This window comes from Aquarana catesbeiana, linkage group LG11 (assembly GCF_042186555.1).
Source record: "Aquarana catesbeiana isolate 2022-GZ linkage group LG11, ASM4218655v1, whole genome shotgun sequence".
Classification (NCBI taxonomy): Eukaryota; Metazoa; Chordata; class Amphibia; order Anura; family Ranidae; genus Aquarana; species Aquarana catesbeiana.
In genome coordinates, this window is record NC_133334.1 from 240832952 (window position 1) to 240858299 (window position 25348).

The 25348-nt window shown below is 42.6% G+C and overlaps 1 protein-coding gene across 2 annotated transcripts in view; it reads right to left on the reverse strand.

The window, feature by feature from the left end:
• Nucleotides 1–25348, reverse strand: part of WWOX (WW domain containing oxidoreductase) — a 1355656-nt gene that overhangs the window by 1278824 nt on the left and 51484 nt on the right. The window lies entirely within an intron of this gene.

Sequence of the window (25348 nt, forward strand, 5' to 3'; positions counted from 1 at the left end):
GTTTCTTTGTTTAATGCATGTTGCATATCAAAAGGAACATTTTGTAATATTATTGTTTTGAAAATTCTTTAAAATATACGTTTTCTCTTCATCCTGCCCTCCCACTCAAGTACTCTATGCTACTGTAAGTAACAGTCAGCACTATTATCCTCACTGATACTTGAATTGCAGAGAGAACAGAGGGGGTGCGTCTGGCTGGGTCTGTTACTGTCTGCTGATAGCTGGGTGCACTGGGCTCTATTCTGGTGCTATTGGACTTTACAGTTATATTTAGTTGCCCGGGTGTGAAAATTGAGAATGTTAGTACAATGTCTTACTGCATCTATTTCTGTAACTTTAATTGGGCTTTAAAGTACACCTGTTATAAAACAGGTAATTGCCAGCCTCCTTCATAAAAATGCTAGTTGTCTGGCTGTATATTGCTTCAATACACTAAAATCACAGAACCATAACAAGCACGCTTTAAACAAAGGTAATAAAATGACAATATTTATTTTCCTGGCCTCCTCATGTAGGCATATACATGGGTCAGCTAACAAAAGGGCCACACCCTTGTGTTCTTTCTCTGTCTTTCTTAGGATAAGTAGGAAGATAGTTAAGAAGTAAGGTTTAAAGCAGAGCTCAACCCAAAAAGGGAAGCTCTGCTTATTTGCCTCCTCCCCCCCTCCACTGCCACATTTGACACCTTTTGGGGGAGGGGGTAGCGGGTACTTGATTTTGACAGGTACCCGCTCACACTTCCGGGTGACTTAGTGAAGCCTTAGCTGCAAGGCTTCACTGCCAGTTTCCCTTATCCGAAATGACAGCGGCAGCACCGGCAGAACTGGCTGTGAAGCTGCAAGGCTTCACTGCTGGTTTACCCTATCCGAAATTGCGGCGGCGGCACTCGAGAGACGATTGAAAAATCGGCTCAGGTGAAGACACCGCTGGATTCGTGGACAGATACAGTGAGGGAAAAAAGTATTTGCTGATTTTGTTTTCCCACTGACAAAGAAATGATCGGTCTATAATTTTAATGGTAGGTTTATTTTAACAGTGAGAGACAGAACAACAAAAATATTTCAAAAAAGTTATAAATTGATTTGAATTTTAATGAGTGAAATAGGTATTTAAACCTCTCGCAAAACATGACTTAGTACTTGGTGTCAAAACCCTTGTTGGCAATCACAGAGGTCAGACATTTCTTGTAGTTGGCCACCAGGTTTGCACACATCTCAGGAGGGACTTTGTCCCACTACTCTTGCAGATCCTCTCAAAGTCATTAAGGTTGAGGCAGATGTTTGGTAACTCAAACCTTCAGCTCCCGCCACATATTTTCTATGGGATTAAGGTCTGGAGACTGGCTAGGCCAATCTAGGACCTCAATGTGTTGCCTTGGCCGTGTGCTTCGGGTCATTGTCATGCTGCAATACCCATCCACTACCCATTTTCAATGCCCTAGTTAAGGGAAGGAGGTTCTCACCCAAGATTTGACGGTACATGGTCCCGCCCATCGTCCTTAACAGAAAAACACTCCCAAAGGATAACGTTTCCACCTTCATGTGCGATGGTGGGGATGGTGTTCTTTGGGTCATAAGCAGCATTCCTCCTTCTCCAAACATGAGTTGCGTTGATGCCAAAGAGCTTGATTTTGGTCTCATCTGACCACAACATTTTCACCCAGTTCTCCTCTGAATCATTCAGATGTTCATTAGCAAACTTTAGACGGGCCTTGTGTAGGTCTACAATCTTGTCTCTGACATCCTTGGACAGCTATTTGGTCTTGGCCATGGTGGAGAGATTGGAATCTGATTGATTGATTGCTTCTGTAGACAGGTGTCTTATTTACGGGTAAAAAGCTGAGATTAGGAGCACTCCCTTTAGGAGAATGCTCCTAATCTCAGCTTGTTACCTGTATAGAATACACCTAGGAGCCAGAAATCTTGCTGATTGATAGGGGATCAAATACTTATTTCATTCATTAAAATGCAAATCAATTTATAACGTTTTGGGAATGCGTTTTTCTGGATATTTTTGTGATTATTCTGTCTCTCATTGTTAAAATAAACCTACCATTAAAATTATAGACTGATCATTTCTTTCTCAGTGGGCAAACGTTCCTAATCAGCAGGCGATCAAATACTTTTTTCCCTCACTGTAAGCTCATTTGTAGCTGCTGACTTTAATTTTTTTCTGATGGAGCCTGGAGCTCCTCTTTAAAAAAAACTCCTCCTTGGCACTTGGACCACTAGGTCTGACTCTCTTAAGTGGAAGGATCTGCTGTTAGGGGTAAATTTCCTTGAGGCCAAGCATTCCTTTGGTAATGGAGCTTGATTTTGCGTGCCTATCTTATGAGCTGGCTTTGTTATGGACAGACTAGACATTTGGGATTTTTTTCCCCCTTCCTATGATTCCTTATGCTAATTTTCTGGGTTTTTTTTACCTCCATCCTCTTTCTTGCCTCCAGCCTAGTCCCTCTCTCTAGTGTTGCCAGGCTTTTCTTACTTACCTTCTTTAGACATGCAGGAACCCATGGTTTTTCCTCTTTTACTGTCAGGAGTCTACTGTTGTCTGAAGCACTTGTAGCCCCCTTGTCCCAAACTGGGGCTACTATGGTAATTTAGTTTTTAGCTGGGCTGTAGGCAGCTCAGACTGATTGTACAGTTTATATTTGGCCTGTCCCTAAGCTCAGTTGGGTTTTGTATTTCCCTCTGTCGCCAGTAGGTGTCACTGGCACCACAGCTCATAGTATGACAAACAGACTAACTTAGAGACCTTGCACACTGGGGCGGGGGCGGCGTCGGCGCTATTAATAGCGGCGTTTTACCGTCGGTATGCGGCCGCTAGCGGGGCGGTTTTACCCCCCGCTAGCGGCCGAGAAAGGGTTAAAAACTACCGCAAAGCGCCTCTGCAGAGGCGCATTGCCGGCGGTATAGCCGCGCCGTCCCATTGATTTCAATGGGCAGGAGCGGTAAAGGAGCGGTATACACACCGCTCCTTCACCGCTCCGAAGATGCTGCTAGCAGGACTTTTATTACCGTCCTGCCAGCGCATCGCTCCAGTGTGCAAGCCCTCGGGGCTTTCACACAGGAATACATGCAGCGGCACTTTCGGGGCGGTTTGCAGGCGCTATTATTAGCGCAATAGCGCCTGCAAACCGCCCCAGTGTGCAAGGGCTCTTATGAATATTTATATTTCTTTCAGCCAGCATAGTAGGAGGTTCATGACTACTGGTGCATTCTGGGAGAGGATACATATTTGGGGTGGGCCATGTGCTAAGGCCTGAGGAGGTGCTGCTGAAATGAGCTCTGTAATTAGGCCCAGAAGCCTGTCTGGGGCCTATGAATGCTGAGGTGGTCCTGAGGCTGTCTTGCCCAGTGTGGAGGAAGCCAAGCCCAGGAGAGAAGACCCAGGGAGGACCCTTGCTGGAGAGAGCCAGGATGAAGGCTGGTCTCTCAGAAGGGCCTGGTGACTTGCTTGGAGGAAGTACCAAAATCTGAAAACATGCTTGCAGTGTTGCCAGGTTGGCTTAAAGGGTTCTGACACTGTGAAGCTATACTTTGTTCTGGATCTGAGGAGTCTGTAATCGATCTGCTGTGGTATCTGAGACCCCTAACCCTCTCTCCTTCTACCTCCTTTCCAAGTTCAACATTAACCACTTCCTGCCTGCCCTATAACAGAATGAGGGCCGGGCGGTGGTTCAGTTATCCTGACTGGGCGTCATATGACGTCCGTCAGGATAACAGCCGCCGCACACCCGTGGGGGCGCGCATCGCGACGATCGGTGGTGTGGTGTGTCAGTCTGATGGAGGCTCTTTACCATGTGATCAGCCACGTCCAATCACGGCTGATCATAGTGTAAACAGGAAGAGCCGGTGATCAGGTTTTCCTCACTCGCGTCTGACAGACCTGAGAAGAGGAGAGCCCATTGGCGGCTCTCCTGACAGAGGGGGTCTGCGCTGATTGTTTATCAGCGCAGCCCCCCCCCACGCATGCCCACCCAGGACCATCATCATGCCGCCCAGGACCACCAGGAAAGGGGGCAATATGTGGATGGCCAGGTATGTACACCATGGCCATCCACATATGAAAAAATTTGCACAATACATGCCAATCAGTGCCCACAAATGGGCACTGACTGGCAACATTATGGTCCAGCTAAAAAAAAGTGATGCCCAGCAATGCCACCCATCAGGGTCATCAGTGCCACCCATTAGTGTCATCAGTGCCACCTCTCAGTGCCCATTCATGCCCATCAGTGCCCACCTATCAGTGACCATCAGTGCCCATCTGTGCCACCTATCAGTGCCACCCATACGTACCCATCAGTGCCACCCATAAGTACCCATCAGTGTCGCCTATGAGTGCCCATCAGTGCCGCCTATGAGTGCCCATCAGTACCGCATATCAGTGCCGCCTATCAGTGCCCATCAGTGCCCATCATCAGTTCTCATCAGTGCCACCTCATCAGGGCCCATCGGTGCCACCTTATCAGTGCCCATCAGTGCAGCCATATCAGTGCCCGTAATTGAAGAAAACAAACTTATTTACAAAAAAATTTAACAGAAACAAAGAAAAACTTAATTTTTTTCAAAATTTTCAGTCTTTTTTTATTTGTTGCGCAAAAAGTAAATATCGCAGAGGTGATCAAATACCACCAAAAGAAAGCTCTATTTGTGGGAACAAAATGATAAAAAATTTGTTTGGGTACAGTGTAGCATGACCGCGCAATTGTCATTCAAATTGCGACAGCGCTGAAAGCTGAAAATTGGCTTGGAAAGGAAGGTGCGTAAGTGCCTGGTATTGAAGTGGTTAAAGCTTTGAAAATACCAAAAATGATTGCGTCAAATTTCTGTTCAAAACTCCTTATCATAACCATGGACTCAGCTCTGAGGTAAATGCTAGCTCCCTCTCTGCCTCTGGAGGTGTTATCCTGCCTTTAGAAGGCCCAGGGGGGTCCCATACACTGTAGCCTGTTAAATCCAGGTAGGAGAAGATGATCATACGTAAATATGATCTCTAGAGTCTTTTCACTTTGTCCTGGTTGTCTGCAGTTGTCAAGAAAAATCACATAAAAGACTTTCAAGCAGCTTTGACAGTTATCGCTTGTTTAGATAGTTTCACCATCAGAGATTAGAGTCCCGCTGAGAGAGCCATTGTTCTCAAGATTTTGCAGAACATAGTGCAGTGAAAAGGCATTGTTCTCCATCCTGACTTCCTAAAGGAGGTGTATGTTAGACTTCTGTCGAGTGGGCCTTGCTTTTAAAGTCTCTCAGCAGAGGCTTTTTGAAAGACATGAGGACAGATAAGAATTCAGATACACAGGGTATACAATTCTTTATTCAACAGCCAATTGCTGTGCGTGGGAAACTGTATATTCATTGGAATAAGTTGAGTTCTGCTTAAGCAGCTAATCCTCAGCGATCAAGTCCAATCTATTCCAGGGCAGGCCCCTCAAGGGCATTGGCGTTAGAGAACTACTGCAGGCCGCTCCAGATGACGCCTTGACGATGAAACGCGTAGGGAGGAGCCACAGCGTCACTTCCGGTTTGGTCCGTGGAACACAGGAGAACTATGGACTTCCTGGTTTTAATTCTTTGCATTGCGTCTTTGCACAGAATGTAAGTGCATGTCTTTTAGCACAATAAAATGTGTTTTAAAAACGGTATTGCGGTATTGGTACCTATACTGCATGTGAATGTGGCAACGGGCTGATAAGAACTAATACAGGGGAGGTCCATACAGCAGTATAGCTGTGAAAGCGTGACACCCCCCCTAGAGGGGACAACCCTCTGGTGAGTGCAATATACTGTATATAGGAGAGCACCTGCACTTTGATATCTTAGGAGGCACAAGGAAAAGAAGCACAAATCACTTTATCCATCTGTTTTGCTGTTTTTGGTCATATATATTTATTTTCGATGGACTGAATTTTGGATCAAGTAGCACTTTATTGGGACTGAATACATTTTTGCACAGGATTTTTTTATCATGAATTGGTTTGATTATTGAATTGCATCTATCACTGCATTATATTAATGTTTTTTGCACAACTATTCAAGGATCATTAGTTATTCCTGCAGTATCAATTACTGTATATATATTTGCACTTTATTGATTATTGTTTACACATTGATTGGTTATTTTTCACACATTTGTACTTTATTGAACTGATATATGTTTTGCACTTTACTGGCAACATTGGTGTATGCACAGTCTTATACCACAATAGGATTCCAGAGCAGGACCACACACACCTTTAACCTCTTCACTTCCAATTATTCAGACTCTACTTAGGTAGCTGTCACGGTGGAGGCAGCAGCTCTTCATACAATAGGTTGGCCATCAGCGCAGAACAACTACATTATTATTTGACATACTTCAGTTTCCAATCACCTGGAATTATTGGTGGCGTTTGAAGTATAGAGGGTGTTCCAACTGATCATCAGAGATCAGCAGGTGAAGTTGTTAGCCCATCAAGGAGGCACTGGGAGTCCAAACCTGTTCCATGTATTGGCGAAAATCTTCCAGTGGGACGAGCAGAACCTGGTGGATTTGACAGCATCATATCTTTTGGTTACACAGAGTACATATGCTGATTCTCTAAGTCACCATATGTACAGCACTGGGAGTAGACCTTAAACAGAAAATATTTGGCAGGAACTTTTGCATTATGGGGGAGGCTAAAAGTGGATCTTATGGCGACTCTGCTCAGTGCTCACTCTTCTTCTCCAGGTTCTACTGTCCCCAGGTGCTGGCTTAAGATGCAAGACCATGGACTTTCAATTTAGTTTACTCCTTTCCCCTGTGTTCTTCATCCTGTGAGTGTTGCTGAAAATCCAACAGGAGAGGATCCAAGCCATTGCCATCATACCATGCTGACCAAGGAGATTTCTGCTTTTCTGCCAATTGCTACTGGAACCCCCTAGTCGCTTACCACTGAAGAAAAATCTGCTATGTCAATGTCATTTTCTCCATCCACACCTCAAGAGATTTTATTTAATGGCCTGCTGAACAGAACCACTGGGCTCAACTGTCTTCACTGGTAATCAACATCCTGCTGAAATCCAGAAAACCATCAACTAAGGCTTCACACCACAAAATTTTAAAACAAATGTCAACCTTGCAGCAAATGTAACATTTCATTTATGTTTTCCTGATACATCACACATACTATGGTTTCTACAATCAGCTCTGGACATTGGACTTTAAAGGTGCAGGTGTCGGCTCTAAGTGTTCTATCGTAGATCCCTATAGGAACACAAGAGTGGGGGAGTTTGGGTTAGCTTTTTATTGGTTAGGAAAGGGTCTGTGGGTGGAGCTGACCCATGTGTATACTGACATGAAGAGAGGCAAGGAAAGACAAAATACAGTAAGTATTGAATAACAATTTTCTGTGATCCCTATGCTTGTTCTGGGCCTTTTTCTTATTGCCATTCCTAATTGCAATACGTCATTAATGCACATCAACTAAAACATGAACTAAAAAGATAACACTAAAAATGACAGTCTATACAGTGCCTTGAAAAAGTACCCTTTGAGATTTTTCACATTTTGTCATGTTACAACCAAAAACGTAAATGTATTTTATTGGGATTTCTTGTGAGATCCAAAGCTCAGGTGGGAGAATCTGTCCACATGCACTCCACAAATCTGGCCATTATGGAAGAGTGGCAAGAAGAAAGCCATTTTTAAAAGAAAGCCATAGGACGTCCCGTTTACGAGACGTTTGTGGGGGATAAAGCAATCATGTGAAAAAAGGTGAAACATGGTGGTGGCAGTACCATGTTGTGAAGATGCTTTTCTTCAGCAGGGACAGGGAAGCTGCTGGTCAGGGTTGATGGGGACATAGAAGGAGCCAAATACAGGGCAATCTTAGAAGAAAACCTGTAAGAGTCTGCAAAAGACTTGAGACTGGGGTGGAGGTTCACCCTCCAGCAGGACAAAGACCCTACATACAGCCAGAGCTACAATGGAATGGTTTAGATCAAAACATATTCATGAGTTTGAATGGTCCAGTCAAAGTGCAGATATGAATACTTTTTCAAGGCAATATATATTTGAACATATCCTAAAGTGATAGACCACACCTCTGTGTTTAGACCTACACCCTCAAAATAATCATAACTGATTTAAATTCTACATTTCCTCCTTTCCAACTCACAAAGTCCTTGCTGTAGTTGACCAAACCTATGTTTCCTTACCATTAATCAACATTAATCAACACCTGGCAATCACTCATGAAGAAGCTTGATGGACTGATGCCTATGCACCCTTAACATACTATTGCAAAGAAATGTGGCAGCTGTTATCAAGGTAGCGCAATGCAGTACTGAACAGGAGTTTCTATTTTCTCTGTGTTAACACTTTAAAATCAATGTTCACACACAGAAATAGGGCTTTACTACTCTACTTATCTCAGTGGGTCAGTTCGGAACCATAATTATTCACTTAACCCAGTGCAATGTCTTAGGTGGCTTGACAATGCAATGCAATAGTAGTCACACTATGTTTTTGACTGCAGCGCATTACAGACATAATGGGAACTAAGTATTAAATGCATAATGTAAACAGCTAAAAAGAAGAAATATTATATATTCCCATACTAAATGTATATAATCTGATATTATACAGTATGTGTACTATTTGTAACCAGAGTAGACTTCTCCTTTAAAAATGAGTCGTTACTGCAGCTGACCAATGCAAGACACAAAAAGAGGCTGTAAATTACAGCAAACTATACTTTTAGCTGTACATCCACAGCACCACTTTAAGAAGAGAAATGTTGCTTTTATAAGTAGCTATTATCATGGTTTATAGCTGAGCCATTAACATGAAACGGTGGAATATGAAAGAGCTCAAAGATGTTATTTTATGGGAGGACAGTGAAGATGTACAGAATAGCCAGAGCATGCATGGATTCTCTGAGGAGTAGAATCTTGAGGCAATAATGTTTTGCAAAACCCTATAATGAATTTCAAGTGACTGGCCTGTAACTCTCCAGAGGCAGGAATGACCCGAGGCAGGCTGCTGCTCATGCCACAACTGTGCTTCAATGAGTTCTAATCTGACCCTCCAGTAACAATTCAGTTTAAGCAGAGCAATACGAGATATATAGCTCACTGCTACAGGCCTCATGCAAACAGGTGAGTCCTTCATAGTAACTGTAGCCAGTGTCAGGAAGACGGGAATAGGTTGGAGGCTGACACTAATAGGTTAGACAATATATCACAAGTTATTAACAGAGAATAGATACAGATAGGCTTGCAGATATGGAACCCATTTACAGGACTTGGGCAAATAATTGAGATGAGAATAATAACTAAATAAATGTTATATTACTCTGCATACTTGGTAAAATCAAAGGCAGCAGTCCAAACCAACATGTCTACACAGCATATGCTATCAGCACAGTGCATGAAAGCAAGTGCTAACAGGAAATGCACTGGAGTTAGGGGCAAAAAGAGGGAAATAGTTTTCCAGTTTTGCATGTATATGGCATCATTGGCATTGTTTTAGATGTGCAAGTCTATTTTAGCAAGTTAAACATGAGCTACTGAGAGCTACATGAGAGTATATATCGAATGCAGGGGTAGGCAACCTTTCAGAGGTTGAGATCTACCTGGACAACATTAAGGAAATCAAAGTTCCCCGTGGGAAAGAAAGGGTGCCCTTTAAAAATAATTATTATTAAGCAACCAATAAAAACCCCTCCCCACAACTGTAGTGTTCTCTGTCCCCTTTACACCCCCCCCCCCAAACCCACTTCAGTGTCCTCTGCCCCCCCCCATGTGATGTGCTCTGTCCCCTACACACCAGTGTATAGGTAGGTAGCACTCTCCTACTTTACACTGGTGTATAGGAGAGCGGAGAGCAAATAGTAACACAGTACTGTATAGAGGGCGGGGGCGAGAGCTGCTTGAGTTAACTTTTTACATCAACAAGCTGATGATTGGTTGCTAGGACCGCCTGGCAACCAATTACCTGCTGGTTAATGTGAAAAGTTAATTCCTGCAGTTCCCGCCCCCACTATCTATCCAGTACTGTGACTCTTCCCACTCTTAGCTTTGCAGTAAAGAGGAGAGCGGCAGATGACAGGGGAAGGACCGTGTGCAGGGCTGTGTTTCTGATTGACCCGTCAGCTGCCTGCGGTCAATGGGTCGATCGTGATCGACGACTTGCTGACCCCCTGATCTAATGTATGTTAGGGATACTACAAGAATTTTTGCTGATTCCTGTAAAGCTCACAGGGACAGCAACATAAAGGATCTTGTTAGGCTAATACAATGTAAAAATCCTATGAAGGTCCCAACATTAGAATAGCAGTTATAGTCACATATTAGACAGCCTGTGTCTACTACCTTCCCTCTATTCCAGTCTATTCCAGCACTGCAGCCTTTTAAGACTCTTTGCCATTGTGCACTTCAAGGAGTGTTGGGTGCCAATGCCCCCTCCACATGCTGTGTTTGAAACCTCCAATCTTGCCATATAACACACCAAGACTCCATTGAAGAAAAAAAACAAAAAAAAAAAGTATTTTCTTGAAATCACTCATCAATCCCACCATGGAGTATGCTGCAAAAGTCATACTCTGCTATTTTATTAAAACAAGGCGCTAGAATAACCTATTGTCAACTGGTAAGGCGTTCCAAAATGGCAGACCACATTATAAAATCTGTGAATTCATTAGCAACTTCAAATGATTGGGCAGTTTCTTTTCAACTGGGAAATAGTCCAAGTAAAGAAAACAGGGTTGTTCTGTGGGTTTAGGTCTACTTTTATATCATGATTATCAAATCATTATCAATTGTAAAAAAAAATAATTTTAAAGACAGGCTTTCCTTTTAAGTTCTACTTGTAATTAATAAGGTTCTTACAAGAGCTGTAGTATTAATGCCTTTTAAACATTACTATTTGTCAAACAATTAAAATATACTGAAACTCTCAATGTGTCAGAGAGAGCAGAAGGGAAACATTTGAGCCTAAATAAAGAACAACAGACATGTCTATATTTATAAGGAGAAGGCATCTTGTAGAACATAAATTTGTAACTGCAGACATCAGATTTTAAAACATAATATCATGTTTAGGTTAAAAACGACATCCTGCCTCTCCCTCTGTGTGTTAAACTGGCATGTGTTGTTCTTGGACGTGAGAGGGCTCTAGAACGCCAAATAAAATGAATTAAGATGACTAATGTGTAGATTCTGTTCCTCGTCCAACCAAGGCTAATGTGAAAAGCAGTTTCACATGTTGCTGGCACGGCCCATCTCACTGTCCATGCAGAGGAAGAGTAATATGTCTTGTGTCAAACACATGATCTCCACTTGAAGGTCCTTCAAAGAACTGAATGTATATGAAGTACAAACAGCTTCCAAAAATGCATCTGTTGGAAAGCAAGCGTATGTCAGCTACCATTGTCAAATTTAACATATTAGAGATAGCTGCATCCAAGATACTGTAGCCAATTTGAAAACAAGGAGGTTACGGCAAAGCCGAAGGTGTATAATCACAGGCAGTGAAGGCCAAAAACAATATTCATAAAACATCTAGACCGCCATGAAGAAGATAATAGGTTGGGAAACACTAAGTTATTTATAGCTGTTGATTGGCAGTGATTTCTCTGATCAGATTCAAGCTACAAAAAAAGGTTAATTCTAATTAAAGGGCCAAAAACCACAATATACATATGAAAGTGGTATCCGGAATGGCACATTTTACTGGCCATATGTGGAAGCAAGAGGTCATCGTTCTACAAATCTGAGTTTTTAGGCTGGATTTTTATCTCTGGCTGCTTTTACTGACATAACTAGGCCCATAGTAGGATACAAGTGCCAATCGATAGATATCTAAACAAGTATAATTAGAACTTTATAAAATTGAAAATACTTACAGTCAAAACTACAAGTTAAACCTTATAGTATAGCTAAAGCAGAGGCGGCTCTCTAATTAGGCGAAATAGGCGGTGGCCTCAGGCCTCGCAGTCATAGGGGCCTCGCACAGCTGGCTAGTTTACCTAATTAGAGAGCCGCCCTTCCAGCAGCAGAGATCTCTGCCATCACACAGTCCCGTAGTCCCTCGCTCTGCTACAGGGAGAGATACGGGCTGCGAGTGAGACATGTGATCGGAGCTCCGGATCACAGACAGGGAGAGCCGCTCAGTGTAGAGCTCTGACAGATCTCCCCCCTCCCCCTGCTGCCCGCACAGCCAAACAGAAGAGGAGAGAGAGCCTCTGCTCCTCCTCCTCCCGCCCTCTCCTCCTGTGTCTGCCCCGCCCACTCTCCTCGGCAGTGTTCTCTGCTCTGCCTCAGAGAAGGGGATGTGTGGGCGGGAAGATTCAAGCTGGAACCCAGCAAAGAGAAGGACAAGGGGAGTCTGATCCATCCATCCCTCCAGTCCCTCCTGCCTCCCAGTGAGTACACTGATGTAGGGGATGTTCTTCCTTCCCTTCCGTCTCCACCCCCTTTTCTTTCTATCTTTCCTTCCATCTATCTTTTCCTTTCCTCTATCTATCTATCTATCTATCTATCTATCTATCTATCTATCTATCTATCTATCTATCTATCTATCTATCTATCTATCTATCTATCTATCTATCTATCTATCTTTCCATCTTTCTTTCCTTCCATCTCTCTCTCTATCTATCTATCTATCTATCTATCTATCTATCTATCTATCTATCTATCTATCTATCTATCTATCTATCTATCTATCTATCTTTCTTTCTTTCCTTCCATCTTTCTTTCTTTCTTTCTTTCTTTCTTTCTTTCTCTCTTTCTCTCTTTCTCTCTTTCTTTCTCTTTCTTTCTTTCTCTCTTTCTTTCTTTCTTTCTCTTTCTTTCTTTCTCTTTCTTTCTTTCTTTCTCTTTCTTTCTCTATCCTTCAATCCATCTTTCTTTCCTTCCATCTTTCTTTCTCTTTCTTTCCTTCCTTCCATCTTTCTTTCTCTTTCTTTCTTTTTCTTTCTTTCGTTCCTTCCATCTTTTTTTCTCTTTCTCTTTCTTTCTCCTTCCTTCCTTCCTTCCTTCCTTCCTTCCTTCCTTCCTTCCTTCCTTCCTTCCTTCCTTCCTTCCTTCCTTCCTTCCTTCCTTCCTTCCTTCTCCACCCATCCCCCTTTTATTTCTCTCTTTGTGACAGCCTACCAGAATAGGTAGGATCTGTGAGAGCAGCTTCCCTGTGCAGCTCTGCTTGAGGAAAATATATCTTTATTATGCCCACTCACCTACCCCCTGTACTGTCCACTCGCCTATACTGTACCCTCCTAATACAGTTCATTTTCATCCCTTGAATTTTTTTTCCCATTATGGGAGTGAGTGGGGCCTCATGTCTAAGTTTTGCCTAAGGCCTCACAAAGTCTAGAGCCGCCTCTGAGCTAAAGCCAAAACTTTTTTCATTTTGCATAGAGTAGAGAATGGTGAAAACTTCTGTCAATGTACAATTTTGTATCTGTGTCTCATTGGAGAGATTTCCTTTCACATTTATGTTGTAGACACAACAGGAAGTGAGAGAAAATGTCTTCAAAGTGAGGGAAATGCCCTCCTAGCCCACGAGAACAGGTCTACATTGGAAGATTTGGGCTCTTATTTCTGCTGTGGTGGCAACTCATGATTTTGGTTTCTACCTCCGTTTCAGTCCTGATGACTTTGGTGACCAGGGGAGGGGCAGCGCCATCTAAAAGGGGAGCAGAAGATCAGGTAAGTAAAAGTGCAACCCCCCCCCCAACAAAATAAGCAGCCAATCCTTGCAGTGCATGCGCAATTCCTCTGCAAGGGAGAATTCTACATTTTTCTGAAGTTTAAGATGCATGTAGACTGTAGAGAGGACAGTTCTTAAGCAACTACTAAATCTTCCCTGCCAATATAATTTTTACTGAAATCAAGAGATACCCAATGATATCTGCCAATGAGAGTACAATAAAAGGAGATACCACAGGTTTCCACACAGAATCCTATAGGTGTTGTTGTCTCTGGTAACTCTCACTACTCACTAGGTTGAAAGTGCCTGCAAAAGTAACACAGAGACTCCCGTGCCAATTGCTTTTACTCTCCACTGCTTCTACTAAATGTACACTGCCCCATGCATGCAATGCTCAGTGTACAATATCACATGTCTTGGTGCTAGAATACGATAACTTTCATGTGCGGGAGTTGCGTCATTCTGGGCCAGCCAATCAAGATAGCTGAAGATGCTACACCTTGAAAAAGACCAGGAGAAGATGGAAGTGCTGTTATGGGCTCACATTGCTGAAGTCAAGGCAAATATAGGGGGTTTAGTCCTGCTTTAAAGCTGAACTCCAGGCAAACAGCTACATGCATAGATTAAATATATAGGGAAGCTGTTGTACTTGCCAAAAAAAATTGTATTTCTTCCTTTCCAGTCTTGAGATGTACACAGCTCTGTACAGCCCTGTGAAACCTGATTTTCTCTCTTGCAGTATAGTAACTCCTACAGGTCACCTCCCCAAGCCTCTGACTGGACAGTGAAAGAAAAAGAAGCAAACTGATGAAACAGTCTCTTTGTTACTCTCTCCTCCTTTCAACATGCTTCTTGCACTGCAGCACCACTGATTGGCATCTAACGCTTCTTCTCCCCCCTCAAGTCTGAGCTCTGCTGTACAGAGACTGAAAGAGGTTGATACAATGGCCAAATCCAGGTACTTACACTGCCTGTGTTTTAAAAAGTACATTTAAAGATGTATCAGAGAATGCAGACCTGCATTAGAGTGATACTAAAGGTTTGGCTTTTTTTCCTTTAAATAACAAACATGTTATACTTACCAGCTCTGTGTAGTGGTTTTGCACAGAGTAGCCCTGATCCTCCTCTTCTCTGGTCCCCTGCTGGCGCTTCTGGCTCCTCCCCTCTGCCAAGTGCCCCCACAGCAAGTAGCTTCCAAGTCCCCCCCCGCTTCCTCCTAACTGCCTGTGATTGACATCGGAAGGAGCCAATGGCTCACGCTGCTTTGTCCCAGCCAATGAGGAGGGAGAGACCAGGGAGAGCCTCTAATCTCCTGCACATCGCTGAATTGGGATCAGGCTCAGGTAAGTATTAGGGGGGGCTGAGGGGGGAGCTGCACAATGAAGGTTTTTTACCTTTATGCATAGAATGCATGAAGGTAAAAGACCTTCAGCCTTTACAACCACAAATTGTGTCTTTTATATCTGATTGAACAGTGAGCTACTATTTTATATATATATATATATTTATATATATATATATATATATATATATATATATATATATATATATATACACACATTCAAGAAGACATTCAGTATTAAGTCTGTCCATGTCTTTGCCTGTGTAGTGTTTCAGGTCACACCATCGCTTCACATTTCCATTATTAACATTATTATTCTTTAGTCTATTTCCCATGTGCTAAACAAAGCATGTACAGTATATGATGATTGTGACATAGCAATAGAATCCCATTTTCTCTTCTTCCATGGTTACTCTTCTTTTATTGCTAAAGGCACACAGCAGTCATACTTGAATATTTTACATACTGAAGACACTATGCCAAAAAAGAATAACTCTTTAATTGTCAGGGACCTGTTGTTCTAGAAACACATAATACCGGGGATGTGATCCTGAAAAATAGAAATTCTGAGCTCCGACCATACGTCTAATTATGAACACCCACGATTATTCAAAAATGAAACTATTCCCCTTTGTCCCTGTCCCTTATCAGCTAGAGTCTCCTAAAAACATAAAATGTATAAGGATTTCTCAAAGGCTTTATGACAAAAGAGGGAGAGCACCCATCAGGGGCTTTTTTTGCTTAGGATAATGCTACAATGGTATAAAACATAGATTAAGAAATAAGTAAATAATTTCACTATGACTTTAACCCAGCAAAAATATTTTTTAAATTAATGATAATTTTATTTGCTGCTTGATTTTTTTTTAAACCATTTTTTTCTTTAAAACACATTTTTTTTTCTTTAAAACCATTAATTGACAAAATGACAAGACCTCTTTAGCTCATAAAAATATACTCGACTTTACTAAAAAGTCAAGCATGCTTATAAAGACCTCGGAAAAGCAGTTTTTCTTTTGCCATGGACACCTTATTTGGAAAATAAAGTCATCCATTTTTGTTGAGAACAATAAAAAAAATTATAAATAGTTAACTATGCCAGATATATCGTGGTGAAAATCCTCTTCAAAATGTTTGAAGAAAAAACTGTCAATTAAATTTTGCTAACCATTCAAATTGGGTTACCATTGTCATTGCTAAGGCTGGGTTCACATATACTATAGTATCAAAAGTATTGTGACACCTGCCTTTACACGCACATGACATTTAATGGCATTCCAGTCTTAGTCCGTAGGTTTCTATATTGAGTTGGCCCACCTTTTGCAGCTATAACAGCAGCAACTCTTCTGAGAAGGCTGTCCACAAGGTTTAGGAGTGTGTCTATGGGAATGTTTGACCATTCTTCAAGAAGCGCATTTGTGAGGTCAGGCACTGATGTTGGACTAGAAGGCCTGGCTCGCAGTCTTCGTTCTAATTCATCTGAAAGGTATTGAGGTTGAGGTCAAGACTCTGTGCAGGCCAGTCAAGTTCCGCCACCCCAAACTCGCTTATCCATGTCTTTATGGACCTTGCTTTGTGCACTGGTCCAAATAATTTGGTGGGGGAGGATTATGGTGTGAGGTTGTTTTTCAGGGGTTGGGCTTGGCCCCTTAGTTCCAATGAAATGGACTCTTAAGGCATCAGCATACCAAGACATTTTGGAAAATGTCATGCTCCCAACTTTGTGGGAACAGTTTGGGGATTCCAACATGACTGCACACCAGTGCACAAAGCAAGGTCCTGACCTCAACCCGATAGAACACCACTGGGATGAATTAGAGTGGAGACTGCGAGCCAGGCCTTATCATCCACATCAGTGCCTGACCTCACAAATGCTCTTCTGAAAGAATAGTCAAACATTCCCATAGACACACTCCTAAACCTTGCGGACAGCCTTCCCAGAAGAGTTGAGTTGCAAAGTGTGGGATAATTCAATGTTGAACCCTACGGACTAAGACTGGAACTCCATTAAAGTTCATGTGCGTGTAAAGGCAGGCGTCACAATACTTTTGGTAATATAGTGTATGTGCGAATTGGATGCAGTTCACACATGTCCGGGGCGGCCATGGTGCGAATTCCAAAAGGGTACTGTGCGTTTTCGGGTCTGGTTCAGGTGCAAATTCAGGAAAAAATTCTGAACAGGAACGCACTGGACCCCAGGCTGGAAACCGCAGCCGCACATATGTGAACCCAGCCTAAAATTCAAAAACATTAGCATGTATAATGCAACATACACCTTGATAAAGTAAAAAAAAAAAAAAAATAAAGGGTTAAATATCAAATTTCAACTTTTTTAAATAGGCCACTAAACACTACAATGGATCTTTTTTATTTTATTTTTTATTTTTTTTTAGAATCAGAGATAATTGCCCAGAAATGTAAGAAATATAAGCCAGCCCCCATGCTGGGGGAGAGGACAGTAAATTAATTTAATTCTAGGCTGTTCAAAGTATAAAATCTGCAGAAGATAAAACTTCAACAGCAGCCAAGCAGTGTTCAGCGAGCCCGTCCACAAATCACCCAGAATCTGATCACACTTCAGCTCCACAGCAGCAGCAAGAGGGTCTGCCAGCAAAGGCCTGAACACAAGATGAACCTGCGCCTGGGGCCGAAACTCGTTACCAAGGGGGTTAACCCCCTCACTGCAACTGAAGAGGAGTTCATTAAAAGCACACAAAGCTGTTACGCAGCTATCCAAGCTTCTCTCCCTTCCCCGGCCCTAACATTCCCAACTTTCACTCATGTTTAATCGCCGCACTGGGATACATGATGTACTTTTTCTGGCAAGGAGCTTGGGCCAGAAATACAATGGCCAGATAATTAATATGAACGATCCACAGGCTGAACAGAATCGCTCTGAATTATGTTGCAGAGATGAACGCCGGTCTTTAAGCAGGAATCAGGCTTGGCAAAATGATCAGTGAGAGATTTTGTGTAAATTAAATATTTGGACGAGTGGCATCTGAAGATGGCATACACAGGGAACAGACGCAGGAGGTGTTAAAGGGCAACTAGCACTTAAATTCACAGCTAGAAAATGTATACAGGAACATTTTTAATAGCCAAAAGAGGTGTAAAATAATGAAGACACTCTTGAAAGCCAGCCCCTCCTGATGTATAACATGTCTGCATCGGGTAAGGAGGGTGATAACGCTTTTCAGACCATACCGCTCCTGATGTATAACATGTTTGCATGGGGTAACACTTTTCAGACCATTCCGCTCCTGAGAAGACATGCAGCTGCTACCACGTACATTCTGTTATTAGTAAGACCCCTTTCATACTGGGGCGCTTTGCAGGCGCTAGAACGATAAAAATAGCGCCTGCAAAGCGCCCTGAAAGAGCCGCTGCTATCTTTCCGAAGTGAAAGCCCCGAGGGCTTTCACACTGGAGCGGTGCGCTGGCAGGACGGTAAAAAAAGTCCTGCTAGCAGCATCTTTGGAGCGGTGTGTATACCGCTCCTTCAACGCTCCTGCCCAAATTGAAATTTGAAATGAATGGGTAGCGCGGCTATACCGCCAGCATAGCGCTGCTGCAGCAGCACTTTGCGGTGGTTTTAACCCTTTCTCGGCCACTAGCGGGGGGGTAAAAGCGCCCCGCTAGCGGCCAAATAGCGACACAAAATTGACAGTAAAGCGGCGCTTTACCGCTGACACACCCACCGCCCCAGTGTGAAAATATACTAGTTAAAATGTTATTAAACCCACAAAAGTAAAATCAGTCTGTATATGCAGTAGAGCATGCTTGTTCTGCTCACTGTGGGGTTAATCATCTGCATTGTGTAAACAGGCTGCTTGATCCTGTATGCACAGATCCTCCCCTTCGTCCACTGACTCCAGAACATGTCTGGATAGTACATAGCCTTGGGGACAAGCTGCACCTGCTCAGTTTGGTATATATGGCTAGAGAATGTTTTTTTCTTGGGAGAGTACATGTGATCAGCACAGAGCCAATCAGTACTGTCCAGACAGAGGGTCAGGGGTCCTGGATTCTGATAAGACAGCCAGTGCAGTGTGAAATCTCCTCCTACAAGATTTACAAGTAACTGATGGAAGTCACAAGACTGCTATATACTGCTGATGAGAAAAGGTATTTAGCAGTTTATATTTACTAAAATATTTACATCTCCATGTTCTATACTGTGGGAGACCAGATATAGTAAAGGCAGGCTCCTGGGTTTAGTAACACTTTAATATCAATAGGGGCCCTTTTACACGGGCGGACTGATGGGATCTGCTTGTCAGTTTTTCAGGCGGACCTGATCAAACCCTTCAGTCTCCTCTATGGAGCGGCGGGTGTCAACGGACATGTGAATCAAAATGATTCTATAGCTTACAATCTTGTTATTTCCTTGTACTCGCTCTCTGATTTCCACTGGTTTCCAGGAAATCCTCTATGCTGCACTCTTTATTTGTAACTGACTTTTGCAGCAGGGAACTCTGCACCCTGATGTAAGGGGGGAACTCTGTGGATTCTTGTGTAAGGGGGGCTCTGGTGACTTAGTGACCTCCTTACATCAGAGTTTCCCTTTACACCAGTCTGCAGCATTCCCACTTATATCAGACTTCACAGATTTCTCCTTTACATCACAGTCCACAATGTTCCCTTTTACATCAGGGTCCACAGAGTTCCCCCTTGCAATGTAAAGGCGAACCTTGCAGACTCTGATGTAAGGGGGAACTCTGTGCTGGGTTATATTAACTTGATCTTCATGTAAAAGGAGAAATATTTGCTATTTGTTATACCTTAAAGGAGTTGTAAAGGTTCGTGTTTTTTCACCTTAATGCATCCTATGCATTAAGGTGAAAAAACACCTGTCAGTGACCGGCCCCCCAGCCCTCCCCCCCATTTTACTTACCTGAACCCCTCGAACTTGTCCCACTGGGACGCACCATCTCTCTGCTAGGGGGTTCTTGGCTGTTGCTTGGATAGATTGATAGCAGCGCAGCCATTGGCTCCCGCTGCTGTCAATCAAATCCAATGATGCGGCCGCCAGGGGGTGGGGCCAAGTCCTGCATTCGGCATCTATGGCCCGCAAGGTAACCTCCTAAGAGAACCGCCGAGGGACCCCAGAAGACGAGGTTTGGGTCCATTCTGTGTAAAACGAACTGCACAGTGGAGGCAAGTATGATATGTTTGTTATTTTAAAAAAAATACCTTTAGTGTCACATTAAACACATTGCTAATTGCACTAGCTACATGTCTGTAGCTTAAAGTGCTATTAAAGTCTTGTTTTTTGTTTGAAAATAACAAACATGTTATACTTACCTGCTCTGTGCAGTGGTTTTGCACAGAGCAGTCCAGATCCTCCTCTTCTCGGGTCCTTTTTTGGTGCTCCTGGCCCCTCCCTCCTGCCCAGTGCCCCCACAGCTATGGCGGCACCCGAGCCAAGGCACTGCTTTGTGTGTCCATTCAGATAGGAGCTGCGGTTTGGCCCCACCCCCTATTTCTCCTCATTGGCTCACTGACTTTGATTGATAGCTGCGGGAGCCAATGGCACCCTGCTGCTGTCTCAGTTGAGGCTCTCATGCAACACTGCTGGATCAAGATGGGGCCTAGGTAAGTATTAGGGGGGCTAAGGGGGGATGCTGCACATAAAAGTTTTTTTTATCTTAATGCATTGAATGTATTAAGATTAAAAAAAAAAAAAACCTTCTGCCTTTAGAACCACTTTAAATACTGATATTTGCACTGACATTTTGACTGACTTTTTGAACTGTCAGTAAAAAAAAGTGGCTCCGTCAGTAAATTTTGTGTGTTGTGTCAGTAAATTTCACTTCAGAAGGTTGGCATCCCTGCTTCCACATACCATCAGAAATCCACCAACCCTCCAAGTCTTTAAAACCCATCTTTAATAAAGGCTTATAAAGCGGAATCACATCATCACTACCCTGCTATCTACAACACAACGCTTACTGTCAGGTCTTCCTTCCCTCTTTGTATCTGTTCATTCTCCCTGTAGATTGTGAGCTCTTTTGGAACTTATGTATTTTTGTATGCAATAATAATATAGCACCTGGTGTGTTCTCAGCTTGTGCAGTTTTGCAGAAGATGACAGGTCTAGGTAAATCAATAATATCAACAGCACTCAACTGCGGGGTTGAACAACCAAAGTCTCGAGGGTGTATGGGCAAACTGGCCATCAGTCAGGACATATGTTTACACAAAGCTATGAACTCTATGAAGTCCAACATGCACAAAAGGTAAAGCCAGTTTTCTCAGGAAGGCTTGCCAAATCAAAGGTGCAGCACTCACATTTGACTGCTCTCAAGTAATAGGAACATGAAGTGCATGGTAAATTTGGCTTACAGTATAAATTTTGATTACGCAGAAAGGGGAAACATTTCCTTTTAGTCTGTAAACCAACTGTGAGGAACCCTTGTAAAAGCAACACTAGACGTGAAGTTAACTGGTCATGTTTCAGTAACTGCTACCCACTTTGAGATGTGTGTGTGTTTTGGCAAATGATTACACCTAGCCGGGCTCCAAACTCCACGGGGGACTCCTACCAGTAAGTCCCACATTTTAGAAATCTTTACACAGACGGAATGGCAATCAGTAGAAGACAAACATGTATAGCTTATTAGAAAACCAAACCAGAAGTTTCATATTTTTAGTGTTTTCTGGCTTTTCGGTAAACTGCTTTCAGAAAAACACCTGTTTTTGTGGATTCCAGATAACAACTTTTCTTTCCTGGATTCCAAATAGCAGGAAACACAGAACACAATGTATTCTATGTATTAAAGTGTCACTAAACCCACATCATGAAAACCTATCCATAAATGTTCTAATACATGGATGGCACAGTGGTGTAGTGGATAGCACTTTCGCCTAGCAGTAAAAAGGGTCGCTGGTTCGAATCCCAACCATGGCACTACCTGCCTGGAGGTTGCATATTCTCCCTGCGCCTATGTGGGTTTACTCTGGGTACTCCGGTTTCCTCCCACACTCCAAAGACATGCTGGTAGGTTAATTGGCTTTGCTCTAAATGTGCCCTAGTATATGAATGTGAATCAGGGACCTTAGATTTGTAAGCTCCTTGAGGGTAAGGACTGATGTGAATGTATATGTAAAGCGCTGTGTACCTTAAATAAATAAAAAATAAATAAATATTACATGCTGGTCATACTTACTCGGTCACTATAATTTTCTTTTAAACCAATATTAAAAATACTACACTATGAGACTTCTACTCTGGTCTCGTGTGGAGTCATTTTTTATGTCCTAGCTTCATCCCGAGGGGCCATTTGAGTGGAGTGGTGTTGGCAGTAGGAATCAACCTGGTATTCCAAATGAGCTTTTTGACCTACCTTAAAAAGTGGTCAGACACCTGTGGTGAGTTGCCACCTACCCATTGAGCAATCATGGTGGAAGAACTAGAAGCTTCAGAAAAGGAGGGGCAATACTAACAGTACTACCAAAACCGGACTTTATGGGCCAGGAAACAGTGGAGAAAGGAGTATTACAAAAAGAACTATCATATTTATTGAATTTTTTTTTTTACAAAATATACACAGAACAATAAAGATAAAAACCATCATACATATGCATAATAATATTGTACAGACGCACAAGAGCTCACTGTACAATATTATTATGCATATGTATGATGGTTTTTATCTTTATTGTTCTGTGTATATATTGTAAAAAAATTTTTCAATAAATATGATAGTTCTTTTTGTAATACTCCTTTCTCCATTGTTTCCTGGCCCATAAAGTCCGGTTTTGGTTGTACTGTTAGTATTGCTCCTCCTTTTCTCATATACGAATGGATGTGGCTTGAAAGTGCCTTTTCTCTATTTATAACTAGAAGTTTCATTTAAAAGCATGTTGTTTTTTTGGGGGGGTTGGGTACACTATTACAAACTGACTTTTATACCGCGTACACACGATCGGAAATTCAGCCAGCAAAAGACCAACAAGAGCTTTTGGTCGGAAAATGTGACCGTATGTATACTCCATCGGACTTTTGCTGGCCGAATTCCAGCCAGCAAAAGATTGGGAGCATGTTCTCAATTTTTCGGGTCGAAAAAAGTTCCGATCAGAAATTCCGATCGTCTGTAGCAATTCTGACGCGCATAGTTCCTACGCATGCTCGGAAACAATTCGACGCATGCTCGGAAGCATTGAACTTCATTTTCTCGGCTCGCCGTAGTGTTGTACCTCACTGGGTTCTTGACAGTCGAAAGTTCAGCAAACTTTTGTGTGACCGTGTGTATGCAAGCCAAGCTTGAGCAGAATTCCGTCAGAAAAACCATCCAAGATTTTTCTGACGGAAAATCTGCTCGTGTGTACGCGGCATTAGCTTGCTATATGTTCAATATTCCAGGTTTTTATTTGTTTTTTTTAGCAGTGCTATATGTTCATATGCATTTATGTTCATGTTATATACTGTATATTCACTTATATACCTAGTGCCTACCTTTTATTTTGTATAACACAAGATTTGTTTTCTGTATTCTGCAAAAAAAAACCTGGTTGATCCTGCTGCTCTCTATGTCCACCTTCTGTTCATGTCCCCAATTCAGCCAGGGATTTTGCAGCTGTGGTGGCATCTCTGCACATGCTCAGTTTTCAGTGGGTTTATATGTTAAGCATTTCCTCCCTATCATATCTGAGCAGCCCATGTGACTATAGAGTCACATAGTGGACATATACACAGTGGCAAATTACAGCCCACTCCCTTCCTCATTCTCCATTCCCACTAACCAGCTAAATACAATGGGGGTGGGATATTACATGTAGACTGATGGAGGATTCACCTCCCTCTTATTCTAAGACACAGGCTGCAGGGGTGTGACTCGCCCACACCATGTTATTGCCAAGAAATAATAAAGATTTTATTTCAAATATACACAATATTGTCAAAAGTATTGTGGCGTCTAGCTGCACAGGGTGGGCCAACGCAATATTGAACCCTACAGACTAAGACTGGGATGCCATTAAAGTTCATGTAAAGGCAGGTGTCCCAATACTTCTGAAAATATAGTGTATATTTGTATGACAATTTAAAACAGGGGCAGAAATCCACAACCATTTGGGGAATCTCCTAAGTCTGCAGCGAGTTATCGGGGCCAGTGTGGAGAGAGGACGAGGTGCCATTGGAAGCCACACTACAGTGTGGGGAAGCAGTTCTGGGACCGGATCGTGGAGAGACAAAGCCACTCCCAGGATGCTGTGCTGCCTGCCAGAGTCACCCTAAGCAACCTAAGCGTTTTGACGCCTGATCGAAGAGGCAAATAAATCAGTGTTACCGGGACTGGTAAGCGGGCCTTGCAGCCAATATTTGCTACCACTGCTAGGGAGTAAAGTCACTAGGAGCTACTTAACCAGTGACCCCATAGCTCTAATACTGCTTGCAGGCCTTACTGACGGCCGCAATGCGCACCAACGAGCTCCAACAAAACTTAGGACTAAGGACTGCCCCTAGTTGTAACTACCTTGAAGCTCTGCTGGCCTGTTTAAAGGGGTACTATACCTCTGTCTATTCGTTTGAGTGCACTCAAAACCCAGTGGAGATTTATAAATACACTTGTTGCATTTAAAGTTTATATGCATTGTTTATTGCTAACCTGCCCGCTGAGTGTGTTCAATTTGGTTTAACTGTTACTTACACTATAATAGTCAATCAATAGATTAAGCGTATTTATCACTAAACAGGTGTGTGTGTATTTATTGCCATATCCCACAGCCAGGCAAAAGGTATTTCTCACTTGTGCTGTAAATTGTGCTTGCAGTAATTTTATTAAATCAGGTATACCAGGGGGGCTGAGGTTGTTCTTGGAGTCGAGGCACAGAACAGAGAACCTTTAACCAGCGGCTCCTTCGGGGGTGGCGCTATACTCGCAAGCCGAGGTATTACTGTATATCAATTAGGAAAAAGGTACCTAAATGTAAAATTACAGGGCTATCATCCACATAGAAATAGAAGGGACAATGTAAATTAAACCGTGTGTGTTTAGTATTATTGTAACTCTTATTAGTTCATGAACTGTCTCTCACTGCTGACAACTGATATAACCTTCAGAATAACCAGTTGGCAGCTTATAACATATCACCTCATTTTAGATTTTTTTTTCGTACCACAACAATTCTATGTTCCAGATACAGATATCAAACACATAATTTTTACCATTGGCAAACAGGATTACAAAACACAATTAGTGATCAAAGTTATCTGCAAGACATGAGTATATCAACCATAAGACCCTTTTCACACCGAGCCGCCTATAGTGTCTACGGTAAAACGCCGCTATTTTTAGCGGCGTCTTACCGTCAGATTTGCGGCACATT